The sequence below is a fragment of the Anopheles funestus genome, chromosome 2RL (genome assembly GCF_943734845.2).
Source record: "Anopheles funestus chromosome 2RL, idAnoFuneDA-416_04, whole genome shotgun sequence".
Taxonomy (NCBI): Eukaryota; Metazoa; Arthropoda; class Insecta; order Diptera; family Culicidae; genus Anopheles; species Anopheles funestus.
The window spans coordinates 75,659,322-75,673,510 of NC_064598.1; the positions used below are offsets into that span (position 1 = coordinate 75,659,322).

The 14,189-nt window shown below is 39.2% G+C and overlaps 1 protein-coding gene across 6 annotated transcripts in view; it reads right to left on the reverse strand.

The window, feature by feature from the left end:
- Positions 1–14,189, reverse strand: part of LOC125762929 (transient receptor potential-gamma protein) — a 79,975-nt gene that overhangs the window by 15,943 nt on the left and 49,843 nt on the right. For 4 of the 6 annotated variants that reach the window (XM_049425566.1, XM_049425563.1, XM_049425561.1 and 1 more), the window contains 2 exons: positions 4,164–4,209; positions 83–370 (listed from right to left, as the gene is read on the reverse strand). The gene's annotated coding sequence lies outside the window, so the exon portion shown is untranslated. The remainder of the gene's footprint in view (positions 1–82; positions 371–4,163; positions 4,210–14,189) is intronic. The other 2 variants (XM_049425562.1, XM_049425565.1) reach the window with 2 other exon arrangements.

Sequence of the window (14,189 nt, forward strand, 5' to 3'; positions counted from 1 at the left end):
AAGAGTAACAGTAACGCTAACAAACAAGACAAATGCAAAAACACGGGGATGCTGGTAGGAAGAAAAAAATCTTTTCAAGTACCATTTATAATTTAATCCAACATCATTCTCGCATCCTTGACAAAACCACGTGGGTCGCACGAAACCAGGGGAAACACAGAGGATACAATAAATCGAGCTTTGAAATCCTTTACTGCAATTGCATCTTCAAACGAATGAAAAATCAACAACGTACGAAACAGACCAAAAAAAGAGAAAAAAAAAACGAACGAGCAGGCGATGAAGGATGCGATATGATAAGTAACGAGCTGCACGGTCAAGGTTGATCACTCTGTCGCTCTTGTCTCGCTTACTGGCTCGTCCCTTTGAGCTGCTCGAGAGAGGAGAGAGAGATAGATAGAGAAAGGAAGATACGCGAGATGAAAAGATGGATGACTTCGGTGTGGGATTTTTGGGGCTGCACAGCTTCAGGTTAAACTGGATGCAGTGCACCTGCAGCAGTGCTGACGAGAATGGCGGTGAATTAAGGATGATGGAATGATATTCTGCACGTCAAAATAGATCGCTGGTACGCTTTATTCGTTGACGATGAGTGTTGTGGGCAAGGGGTTTTTTTTGTATATCCATGTAATCGTTCGAGGTACTGGTTTTATGCCGTTTTGCGCATGGAAGCGCGTGAGTGGTGATGGGTTTTTTAATAACTTCTTTTAATTTTTGAATATACTAGTTGGCAGTAACACTTAATCCCGTCTTGTGTATTTTTTATGCTTCTATTTTTTGTAAATGTTTTACAGTAGAACTGATCCGTTAAGGCATCAACTGTCAAACAAGCTGTAAAATGTAGCGAAAACCGAAAAAAGAAGTATTTTTTATCTTTAAATCATAATTTGTTCAACCATAATCCAACTGAAAAGAAACTTCTGAAATGAAAAAAAAAACAACGCTTCCAGCAAATCGAAGCCACGTGATAATATTTCAAATTTCACAAAACACCATGCGTCTCCATCCGATAACGAAATAACGCTGTACGCCAACAAATCATCCCACGGCAGCAACCCAAGCAGCTGAGTGTTAAAGAAAATTATTGACCAAAGATGGGAATTATTGATCGTGCGAAACGATGCTAGATAGATTTCAAATTTATGATCCCACAGCAAATGGGGTGCGAATGTCTTAACGCGCGCGTATGTGTATGTGATTCCGCATGATTGACAGCGCGTTCAAGTTTTGCAAACATCTTTTCAACGCAAAAAAGTTAACGGACGTTATACTTTTTTCTTTGTGTTTGACAGGCAAACTCTTGACGTCGTGGGTCGTGGGCAGCACGGCCATGCTCAGAATAAAATATTTCCAAATCGAATCACTAGCCCCTTCTGCCATCTTGAAAATCAGCTCTTTCAGCTGTAATGTTTCACATCTGTTTGTCGAAAATAAGGATTGATTGCATATCGCTTTCTTGGTACAGTCTTTACAAAAGTGACTCTTCATGAAGCGTTTAAATCGCAAAACGATCATTTTAGTATTATTTCAAATTAATCATTACGCATCGTTCTGTCATAGACAAACAGTTCGTTTTGTAATTGCAAATGGCCACATTGAGATACTGGGTTCATTTCTCCGGAAAGCATAACTTCATTTACTCTTACTCACAGGCTGCATGTTTGCGTGTTCACAGTAAAACATTTTCCCTACACGCACCATAAATCCATTTTTCAACCTTCTCCAGCTGACATCGGTAGTAAATCAATTTCTCAGCTGTCACCTACAGCCAATCAAACATTTACAATCGTACAGTTGATTCGTCTATGGGCGCAATCAACCCTTCTTTCCACCGGGTGCTGGGAAACGCAATACATGCAAGTACATCTCTTACGCTGTACTTCTGGTACTGCAATAAACACCATTTTCAATCAATCCAAACCCCCCGAAAAAGCTATCTCTCCGTTAAACCATTTTACGGTCGACTCGTCTTCACACCGTGGATGGAGGCCTGTCATCCTGTTGGCTGCTGTTCAGTGCCCTAACGGCTTAAGCCACTGGTAGCCAGAACGACAAATAACAACACACTTGAAAGTAAAAGTGTATACAAACGCCCGTTCTGCTGTGTGGAAATTGCAAGCGTTCTCACAAGCATGGACTGTCGGCGGACTGTGGCGGTGATGTAGGCAAACTGCTACAACAAACAACCTCTCATGATTCGATTACACTGCGCTGCTTGATATGTCTTACCCTGATATCACCGTAAGGTTATCAGAGTCCGTAGCCAAACCGACGTAGCTTCAAAGGACGCAGCAAAACGAGCGCTGGCGAAAGTCCCACCGAGAAAGATGGTCATGTCTTCTTGAACGATAAATTCGTCCTCGGACGTTGGATATCAAATTCCAATTTGATGCCTTTCTTCTTTGTCTCCCAGGCGAATTTCGTTGGCCAGCATTCATTTATGCCAAATTGTCTCGTACTGAAGTAGAAACACGTTCCCAGCTGACAAAACTAGTTAGAGCGAATTGTTTATTCGTTTGTTTGTGTCATGCGAATTGCATACTTTGAGGCGGTTTTAACATTGTTTTCAACGCTTTCACCCTAAAGTGTACAATTTACGTGACATATAAATTCCATTAAAATTTCGATTACCACCTTGTTAGTATCACGCTAAACAGTGTTGTCCACTGGGTAGTCAAAGACGCAAACAGATAACTTCTGTCCATTGTCATCCGGAAGACAACGGGCGCCACCGGGGCAAACGTTTGCGTCTTTCAGCAGGTTCGCTTTCGGACCCATGCTGCCAAGACAACTTTCTTCTTCTCTATGGATATTACCAAGTTATCTGTGTACGGTTTCTTTTTTGTTCCTCATTCGTAAAGAGAAACAAATAGTAGCCATTGCGTGCGGTCACGATGACTTCCCGTGCGCCCAGTTGCACGCAATCATTTCTTCCTGCTTGCTGCTCAATTTCAAGTCAATCGAAACGGAAACGATAATGGAAAATAAATAATCAGCGTCATTCTCTGCTGCGTTCCTGTTCGTGCAGCTGTGTTAGTTATGGCTATTTTTTTTCTTTTCCTTTCAAGAGTTCCGTACTATACACACACAGAGCTGACTCAGTATCTTCGGACCAAGATTTATCCCGGCGGCTTTTGTTACTCACTACTGTCCACTTTTTTTATTGACTGTTTATTGCATACTTTCCCCTACCGATGCGATGATGCACGTTGTAAAGTCTGACGGGAATAGACCATAAGAAGCCGCGCTAGCGGAGGACTCTTCAATATATCCGGCTTGATTTATTTTACAGCTGCAACCGGTTCAATATCGCGTCCCTAATCGTCTGTTTATTATTTAATTATATTGTACACGCGGTAAACTCCGGTGGCCTGCACGGTGGACGGTGGCAATCTGTTATGGATGCAATGACCCGTATTTTATAGCACGCCAGAGTTCATCATCACCATCGATCGTACAGCTCGTTCTGTTTGTGAGGCGTTGTTATGAAGAAATGTCTTTTAATTATTGTCTTCTTCGGAAGAACAGGAAATAAAACTTCTTAGAAATTTGTTGTTTTTTGTTGAAACTAATTTCTATAAATTGCTTCTCTGAATTCTCATTATCGAATTAATTTGAAAAGAAAATCAAATGCGTGGCAAGTATCTCTAGATAAAATGATCAAAAATTGTTGAAATCATGAACGAACCGAGTCTTACGTCTGAGTTAATATTTAATTTTTATCCTTCCACATTTAAGTACCATTAAACATTTACTGAAATACTATCAATACTTTATCGGAAAGAAAACGCTAACTAAGAAATCATTTTGTGGTTTAATTAAAAGGAAACTTTAGAATAATTTTATAATTTGGTAATTTCTAGCGTGGTTGTATTCATTTTTTATTATTAAAATTTTAAATTAATTAGTGATGTATATGTAAAATGAGCACAGAAGCTTAATGGAAAATTATGAACTGTTGAAAACTAAGATTACATTTTTTGTAAAATTGGAAATGGAATGAAACGGAATGAAGATGCCAGCCGGTTGATTCATTGACAAAATTTAATATATAATGATGAAAATAAATTCCAACAATCATTCGGATAATAAAAGATTTTATTTTGTAATTCTCTTTATACACACGCCACTCAATAAAAGTACATAGAAACAAGATGTCTTACCTTCATCCGGTGCATCATTATCATGATGATCTGTCCATTCAGAAAACTGTGAAATGAAAAAAAAGCAAAACATAAAATCAAAACGTTAGACCTCAAGTGGATATTTTGTATACCGGAAAAAATTGTATTGACTGAAATTGAATATTCGAGAAAATAAACCTCGCAATCAAATCAGCGACAGAACAGTGACTCCTCCGCAGGATATTTGAAAAGAGATTGGAAAAAGGATTCGACAGCTTTTTTCTTTTGATTATTGGCAACATAATTGAAAGCGGAATGTTGGTCCCTTTTGTTTGGCTGTTTCATCCGTAAGGATTCAATCCCTTTCAATTCTTCTTCAAACGATGTTTTGAATAGATTTTTCAAATTTTAAACGTGACAGATCAATCCGTATTTTGTAAAGCAAAAAAAAAACATTAAGTATTTCTTTACAATGCCTGCCTGGTCCTGGGTCAACCAACTCGCGGGGTGCAATGACTTGCTGTCTAACCCTAGCCCTAAACAAATCGATTCCCAACCAGAGTTCGTTGACTTTTTGACACACTTTTCACTGTGCATTTGCATGGATAAGGCGCACGTAAAGTAGCTGTTGGAAAATGCACACCCCAGCAACCAAACACCCGCATTTAAATAACGTTCCCTGGGCCGTGTGCGAAAATGCCGCACAGTTCCGGTGCATCAATTCGATGGTAGAAGACATGCAACAGAAACCACACACGCCACCCAAACCTGTCCCGAACGGAAGCTTCCGTACCGTTTCTTCTGCGCCGTTTTGCACACAACAGCTGACCACAGTTCAACGATTGCATGCCGTGGCCAAACTCAAACTTCACCGTAGTGATTTCCTTGCAACTGGCCTGTGCAAAAATGTTCAACCTTACGTTTTCCATGCACTGCAGCGACCCACGCCCACTTACTGCTGTTGTGGGCTCGACGGTGGCTCCGAAGCGGGAAGCGATACCTGCATGTTGCATGTTAAAATAAGGCCAAAATAAAGTGCTTACTCTTCATCATCGATCCGGTTGAGCTCAAGCACCAAAACGCTGCCTGCAGCCCGTTCGCCAGGGCAGAAAAGCCTCGGAAAATGGAGCTTTGGCACGCAACGATTTTAAATGACGTGGAAATGCAAACTCGGCTCATCACCGACGGTATTTCTCTTTTACTGCTTGTACCTATTGATTTTGTTTCTGATTGCGCTGCATTCCTGCTTACATTTTTGTAGATAAACGCAGCCGATAAAGCTGACAGTTAATTTTATGTCTAAAATGGTGATGTTTTTGGGGTGTTTTACATTTTTCAGGTGATTTGCAACATTTTAAATTTATTTGACAATCTCAAATAAAGAAATATATCTTCAAACAGTACAATTATTTCTTTGTACTGACATAATTTTTTAATATTTCTATATTAGGGATCATTCAACAATTATCGGACTATCGTAACAAAACGTAACGCCCTACGCCATAAATTGCGGAATAATTTGTTTGCTTCTGCTCCATGTAAAATAAAAACATTAAATTTTTACCTTTGAATCCCCTCAAAAATAGAAAACAGAATTTGCATAACAATTGTTATCATTTGAATTCTATTGTTATTTACAATGATTCTCGCTTCATCGGTTTCAGAAGCTTTTTTACAACATTTCTTTTTGATGGCCCTGTTCACAATCCTCCAGGCAACAATCGCAATAACTTATGATAATAAATATACAAAAAAAATGTTTTTTTTTACCTTTCATCAGTTGTACTTTCGTTTTTGGATTGAAATTATTCGAGCAGTTCCTAAATTTTAGGTTTTCTCAGAACTACTATGTCGTCCTATTTTCAATCTTGAGATCTCAAGTAATCTTCAGAAGGTTTGTGATCTATGGCCAAACGATTTACTTAGGCCAACTCATCTTTTCAACGTTCCTCAATATAATCATCAAAATGAAGCTAGACTATGCACCTGATGACGGAACTCCACGAAGACTTTATTCTCATTTTCTGCTCGTCTTAGGCGGAATTTCTGGTAACAAGTTTCGTGAACTATGCTTTTGATTTGCTTCCAAACGAACCTTTATCCAAACGAAAAAAAAAAGTTTTCGTTTTTGGATGTCCAATGGTGGAAAACTACATATGGGAAATATAAAATAATATAGTAGTAAGGATACCTCTGACGTAGTTTAAATCTATTTTACATCTTTTTTCACTATTTTAACTACAACTTTGCACTTCAATCACTTAACTGGAATCCATTTATTTCCCTAACCACCCATTGACGTAGTACAATAGGCAAACAGAAGCTTTTAATCGTTCATCACCCAGGCTTTATAGCTCTCGCTAGAAACCCCGCTGAATGGGTAATAATTGCTCTTCCAGTTTAATTTGCTTCCTCTCGATATTCATTGACACTTGCACAATGCAAAAGTCACATTAATACACTTCAGGTGGGCAAACTCCCGTGCTGGCTTTATGAACGGATTATTATGCGTACCACATTTTCCCATTCCACCCTTCGCCGAACGGGAATGCGTCCCACATAATTGGAACGCTGCACTCGGTACATGGTGGGTTCCCATTTTGGGCTGCGGTGGGACACTTTTGCCGCAACCCATCCGAAACAGGTCGAGGTTTTTTTTCGGGATGTGATGAAAAATTCGTGACACACCCTTCGGGATCGGGATCGGGGAATCCAAACCAATGCAATCGAAATGGATGTGAAGCAAACGGGTCACGTAAGCGAGGAAAAACATAAACCCCGGGTTCACCTCCATATTATTCCTGTCCAAAAACCTATATAAAAATCGTTACCCATTGCTAGAAACGCATACCCTGGAATGAGAATGGTTGCTTCCAAATGAGAAAACCCGGAAAAGCGATTTCGACTTCCGCTTCGCTTTTGTACATTTCCTCACACACTTACATTACCAACCGCTGGGTTTGATTTCTTTCCCTTCCTATGTCTCAGCATACGACCAGCGCTGGGGCACCATAATCGTAACCACCATCATTATCACCTTGCTATTAGATTGGTGGCAAGTCCTGTAGGACTCGAATGAATTTATTCGTCGGTGTGGAAATCCTCGGCAAAAGTAGGTCGAATCGAGTTGCTTATTTACACAGTTCTTCACTACCGTTCGTTCGTGTTCTGGCGCTCTCGAAAAATGCTTCGGGTGGAAAATATTGACCATTAGTTGTCCAAATCCATACCATTAGAAACCGGGAAAGATATACTGGTCGGGTTTTGCTAGCATTTTCAGTGTTACACCGTACAAACGTACAGTGTGAAGTGTTCTTTTGGCGTCGATAATGATGTTGGTGTAGTGGATATTTCTAAAAAGGATGCTCGAATAGCTAACCAAATGAATCCACACTTTTCTTGTATCCTTGAATACAAAAAAATATTTATCTTAGTACCTTCTTTAACGAGCTTTAACGCTTTAAAGTTCCTTACCAAGCAACATTGAGATAGTGATAAAACATAAGCAACAACGGAATTATTCATCACGCCATGCAAACATTGCCAGAAAACTCGTCGACGAGTAAAATCTCATGACCTCATCACGTCTCGTAGTGGACGCTTTTAGCAACATGTTATCTTTCGTGTTCGTTTGTCTTCCAATTCGCACAGTTGGCACCGTGTACGTGAGTTAGAGTTTTGGAACAACTCCAAACATGACTGCGATGCATGGGAATGGTACGGTACGTCTCTTTAAACCTAGGGAATATTCAATGCAAATGTTTTGTTTTGTAAATACATCCTTGTGGTTGAATGTGATCTAGCTGTTCAAAAAAAACTCTTTTCAAATTCCTTATAATCTTTTTTTACATTAATTACAGCTATTTGTAGTTAACATCTTGCTCCTATTCTAAAAGCTCATAATATTTGATGCCGATCTGATCCCATCCAACCGAGAAAACAAATGACTATAAAAGGTCGTTTTATACATATGTTCTTTCTTATTTAAGTGTGATTAGGAGAAGAAGTATATTCTTTAATTGTTTCATGATATTCAAAATGGTAAGAGAAGAATTGATTTAAATTGAAAAAGATAATAAAGTTCTAATTAAGTGCCCTACGTTAAACAATTTTTTATATAATTTAAAAACAGCCGTAAAAATGTTCTTTAATGTTTATTTGTTTCTACTTTATTATGAAGAACATCTTGTTTACATGGCACACAAACATTTAAGCATTCATTATTCCGTTCCATTATATTTTATTTAAATCCGAACAGTAGTCACGAGTTTGACATCTTAATGTAACGCAGAACCACATAACAAATAGTTCATCATATGTCAACAGCAACAGCTGTACACCACACAGATTCACGAACGCAATGAGAAAAGAAAGAAGTAAAATAACGTGAACATAACAGCAAACTTTGAGGGCGCAAACAAAAAAATCGAGCCCCATTTCCTTGCAACGGTGTTTCGGTGTGTCAATAAGCGTTAAAATCTTCCATCGCTCGTAACGGTACTGCCATCGATTCGCCTTTTTAAATGTTTGTTTTTTGGTAAAATACACAACTTTTTGTCCGATCGACCGCTTACTCATTCCCATACCGAAAGAAAAATCGTCCTTCACACTCCCGAAACATGTGACGTACTCGATCAAAAGCAAATTTGACTTCAACGATGTTACGATGGGTGCGTTTGTTGGAAAATTCGTTTCCTTTTTTCTAGTTTGTCATTTTTCCAATTCCGTTCCCGGTGACTAAGCGAGGGTTCGGCCGGTGGCTGAAATGGGCAAGGATGGTACTGAATTGTGCCATCGATACGGTATGTAAATGGAGTTTCATTCCCAACTCGATGTCACAGCAGGCCAATCTCCGTGTCGGAATGGTTCATCGTGCCAATCGGTAAAGTCAGAAGACTGATTTGTCCTGTCAAGTATCGATCTCCCTTGGGGTTCCTGCTGTGTTGCATTCGTGCTCGTATGGACTGTACATGTCATAATGATTAAAATACGCACAGTTCGTTTTTTTGTGTTAGGCTTCAAAAAGTTTTTTTCTATTGAAGCTCATGGGCATAACGACAGATGATGCATGGATTGGTGATTTGAATATAGTTGATTGAGTGATGTTCATGTAAACAGATCTTTAGAATATCAACATGAATGAGTGATAACAAACGAATCACGTCCCGATACAATCAATATTCACCACGTAACGAATGTTAAAGCGTCAATTCTTGGTAGCAAATTGTTATAGCATTATTTTATTAATAATTTATTTCATACTCATTTTATTTTTTAAATTGAATAAATAAACAGTAATTTACTTGAAACTTGTATAACATCAATAAGGAAATTTTTATTTTAAATTCATATTGTCACATTCTTGTTGACACTTGGCCGCTGTTAAAAGAAAATGTAAAAATATTGAGCAAATATGTATATATTTTATAATGATTCGAATTTTTAATAAAAACTTCTCGCATAAGCAAACTCTCAAAGCATTTATTAAGTAAGGTTCAATTTCCTCACTTAAAAAAAAATCGCATTGCTTAACCTCATACTCGGAATGTTCAGTTGCATGAATCATTTCCGGTAGCAACCAAAGTACGGATATTGCTCTCGTTTATCCGTGCTACCGGTGAGGTAACTAAACCGTCACGGATCTCTACTACACTAACTACATAAAGCTTTCGAAAAGCACCATCCTTCCTCGAAATACGTTCAAAACCAATCTCATCCGCCACAAAAGCAAGGTCTCACGTGCATCGGTTTCAAGCAAATACACTAACACGCTTGTAAAAACAAACACAATCCCACGTTGTGACAGATTAAACGACAACGATAAATGAGGAAAATGAAATAAAATTCTCCCATTCCATCTTCCCCTCGTCATATTGCTCTCTCGCTTCTTTCTCTCTCCACAATCCCCTTAGCCTACAAACATGTGCACCTTTTGAATTGCCAAATAGCGCAATGAGGGCAGTCCTTCATGAATTCCTCTTCGGGAGTATAAAAAAAAGCTTCAAACCAACCAAATTGAGCCCTCTTTGTTCAGTGAAACGATCACGTCTTTTTTATTTTATTACATCAGTTCTGTTCCCTTTCCACGTAAGTTTAATGGTTCGTACCGTTGCTGAAGTTCGGCGAGTGTCATCGTGCGCGTAAAGGATCAGCTGTAATTTGGCCCCATTGGACTCCTCTGCTGCCTTCTGTCACTCCAGTTTCGAGAGTTGGAAATTGGAAGCACCACAGCAGTCATGATCGTTTGTCGGTGCCAATGATGGTTGTCCACAGTTTTCTTATAGCATCCTACCGTACCGCCATCATTTGACGCAATTTAGCGCTACATACCGTTACTGGTAATTACCGTGGCAACATCCAAACGAACAGCACATACTTAACGTGTTTTTTTCCATGAGAAAAGGAAAAAATAGTCGATGGGAAGAAAAATCACCCCAAAAACGGTGAAAATTCATCCTTTTTCTACACATCAAATACGACCGAATGGCAATGGTAACATTTTGCTTCCCGCGCTAAGATAAACACAGTACGGAAAGTTTACTTTTCATTCAACATACCGCTGTGGTGAGAGTGAAAAGGTAATGTTTCGTATTTCTCTTTTGCTTACACCATGTTTTAACAGGTTAACATGGGTTTTGTGGTGGTTCGTCTACCATTGACTAGGCGCCTCCATTTGACATTTTGCCTTGTTAGCTGCTCAAAAATGTGTTTAAACGTTAGTAGCAGTTGTTGTATATTATTGCCTAAAAACTGTTTAAATTCTACAAGATTTTTATAGTATGAAATACTATTTATTCTTCGCCCATTGATAAAAAGTAGCCCTTTCAAAAAATATTTCAATTCAATAAAAAATCCCTTACTAATGCCTTATAAATCATTCTATTCAAACATACAATATACAGTTGACTTAAGAAAAAACCGAACAGAAGTGATAAAAAACCATTAGAATTAAAAGAAAATTGACTGTACAAAAAGGGAAGCTTTTCTCGTGAAAGAATTACCACTGAAAGATCATATCTGCCAGCTTACCCATTTCAGATACTGCACTTATTAAAAATATCCTTCCCTTTCATAACTCAACGCTTGTATACAAGCTTTCCGTGCTTTTAAAACAAAAAAACAGCACACCCAATTTTGTTTTAACCATCTTCTTTCACCGGAAGACAAAGCGAAAGTAATTAAACCGAAAGTACCTAATTTTTACCGAACACCATTGGCAGCCAGATTGTCTCGACCTTTTTCCACCGGTAGTATAAGCCACCTGAACAACCGACACCCGAATACTCCGGTAGGGGATGATTGTTTTCCACCCTTTTCATCGGACTTTGAGTCCGAGTGTGCGAAATATGGTCTGAACGATTCGGTACTCATCCTGCCGGCGCTGTCCATTATCGCGAATGCTGACCTTTCAAGAAAAGAAACCCCTGCCATTGGGGATGGTGGGGGTTTTCAGCTCTTTCTGGCTGATGTTTTTTTTGTTCCTTACTCTCGGGATATAATTACGTAAATAGCTTATCCGTTTGCGAAGGCCTTTTCAGTGTCATCCCAGGGAGAGAAGCACACAATTTTGTACAATGTTTGGTAGACAAGTTCGCATTTCTTTGCATTAGAGTGATGAAAAAAAAACAGGTGCTTTGGGAACGAAAGAAAGATAAATAGGAAATTGAAAGTTTATTAACTTTTTAGCTGAGTCGAGGACAAAAGTTTCTTTTCTTCCTTTTTATACATCCATAGTAGTATTTATCCTTTCAATGTACTTAAATAATTTGCATTCAATTTTTAATTAGAGAGGCACCATTTTCGAAAAATAAAATATCTCAAAATCATCACAATGTCAGATAAATGCATTTAAAAGTATTTAAAAAATCATTCATTATACAGCAAAAAAAAGACGAACAATGAAATGATATCTGGGCCTTTTATCCAATTGCGTTTATCCTAAATTATTATACGATGAACTCGCCTTTTAGCCGCTAAACCCTGCTACAGCAACGTGTAAGCAATCGTTCAGTGGATTAAATCATCAACATTTTAGCACCACGGGACACAATCAACAACACCAGCAACATCACCATCCCCCCCAAAGTGAGCCAATTCTCACTGATTAGCAGTCGTGTTACCGCATAGCGTTCTTCACACCCTGCACACAACACGTATCGTATTCCAGTCGTATCAACATGATGAACATGTCACTGTCATGGTGATGACATTTCATCCCGAGAATTAGCTTCCAATTCCCTTTGCTTCATTTCGATTGAACCACCATCAATTATCGCTAGGCACAGCGTGTACGCCCGAAACGCTCGACATTCGATGACATCCTGCTGAGAGCGACATCATGCTAGCAGCAGCAGCAGCACCAGCAGCCATTTAGCAACGGCCAACCACAACGGCGGCATTTTACCTCACGCTGTACCACACCAGGGGTGGATCATTTTTCGCAATTAGGGCAAATGGAAATGGGTCCTTTTACCTTCGCCGCACAGCAAACGGATCGAATATTATTTGCTCATATTGTTTTCACACCATCACCCCCCGATGGCCGATTAGGGAGTATACTGACCATCAGGCCAAATTACAACTTACTACCTGATGAAAGGTATAGCACCAGACTGTAGCACTGGTATGCTACGATATCAATTTGTAATATTCACACTGATTCAGTTGATGGGCGATGTAGCCATACCTAGGTGAAACATGTTCCAAAAGGTCAATAAACTGTCTGCCGAAAAGAGAACTCAGTTCGTAAATCCTAAATGAGCCTCACAGGAGTGATCAGTGACGCACATTATGTGGTTACTGTATTCCATCGTTTTTGCCCATTTTTATTTCCCATGAACGAATAGGAAAAGATGTTCACATGAAGAGTACTAAAAGAAACATTTCTACTTTTGCGGCCTTTAAGCCTCACATTCACGCGTATATGCGTAAGAATGTTTTTCTGGTTTTGGTCTCAGCCAAACAGTGGTACGTTAATGTAGACTCACAAAAACATACACTACAAAAAAAACCATCGCGTCCAACAATAACAAGCAAACGACATGTGTTTGGCTTCAGCGAACATTAGCTACTCAATGGAGACAAAAAGAGACAACAGTGTTGATGATAATCCACGAACCCTCTAACCCACGCTAGCCGGAAGTACTGCTTGAGATAAATTTCTGCGGACATTCGAAACAGTCCCAGTAATCCCACTCTCAAGACATGGCTCTATTCTCGCATCATCGTGCAAAGAGCCGTTGGTAAAGTCAAGTCCACCAAGGACAGTAAATCCGACAACCGCATGCACGCGTGTCGTAATCTTCAGCGCAACATTATACGCACCAGAGCAACTTCATCGTTGTGTACTGCTCCGTGCTGTACAAACTGCTCCACAAACATTCGTGCAATGAATTCCGGCAGCGTACAACTCGCGAATGTCATCTCTTGCCGCTTACCCATAACATTGGCCCCCGAGAAGACCGTAAATGGGAAAACTTATTAGACTGTGACATACTTCCTTTCGACGATTAGGTTATGTGGGATGGTTTCTTCAACGAAAGTGGTACAGTGCGTACCAGTACGTAAACGATTGTACGCGTCTTCACAGCGAAGAGACTCCTTCCAGGACCAAAAAGTGTGTGTGTGTGTGTGTGTGTGTGCGTTTATGTGTGCATTTGTGTTTCCTTTCCTTTTGCATACCTATTCCTTGTGAGAGCAATTGCCCCAACGAGGAAAGTCACCGAGATAGCTCAACGTTGGGCTTATTTATTCAAGTGAGGAAAGAAAACGACTCCACTTTCTCTTTTCACTTACTGGGCTGAAAGCGTACTGACGTAAATCGCTGCACAATGGGCATTTATGAAGATGAATATTATATGTGTTGTTATTGCACAGTGATAAAGCAAACCAAATCTATTGTCTATAAGATTATCAGCCAATCAGTCAAAATTGAATATGTTCATCATATAAGCTAATTGTTAGTTATCTAATCCAAATTAATTTTACTTCAGTATCTTTTTGAGAAAGCTATTTTCATGAAAACACATAAATAGTTTTTGAATTTATACAGTTTTGGCGCTTTAT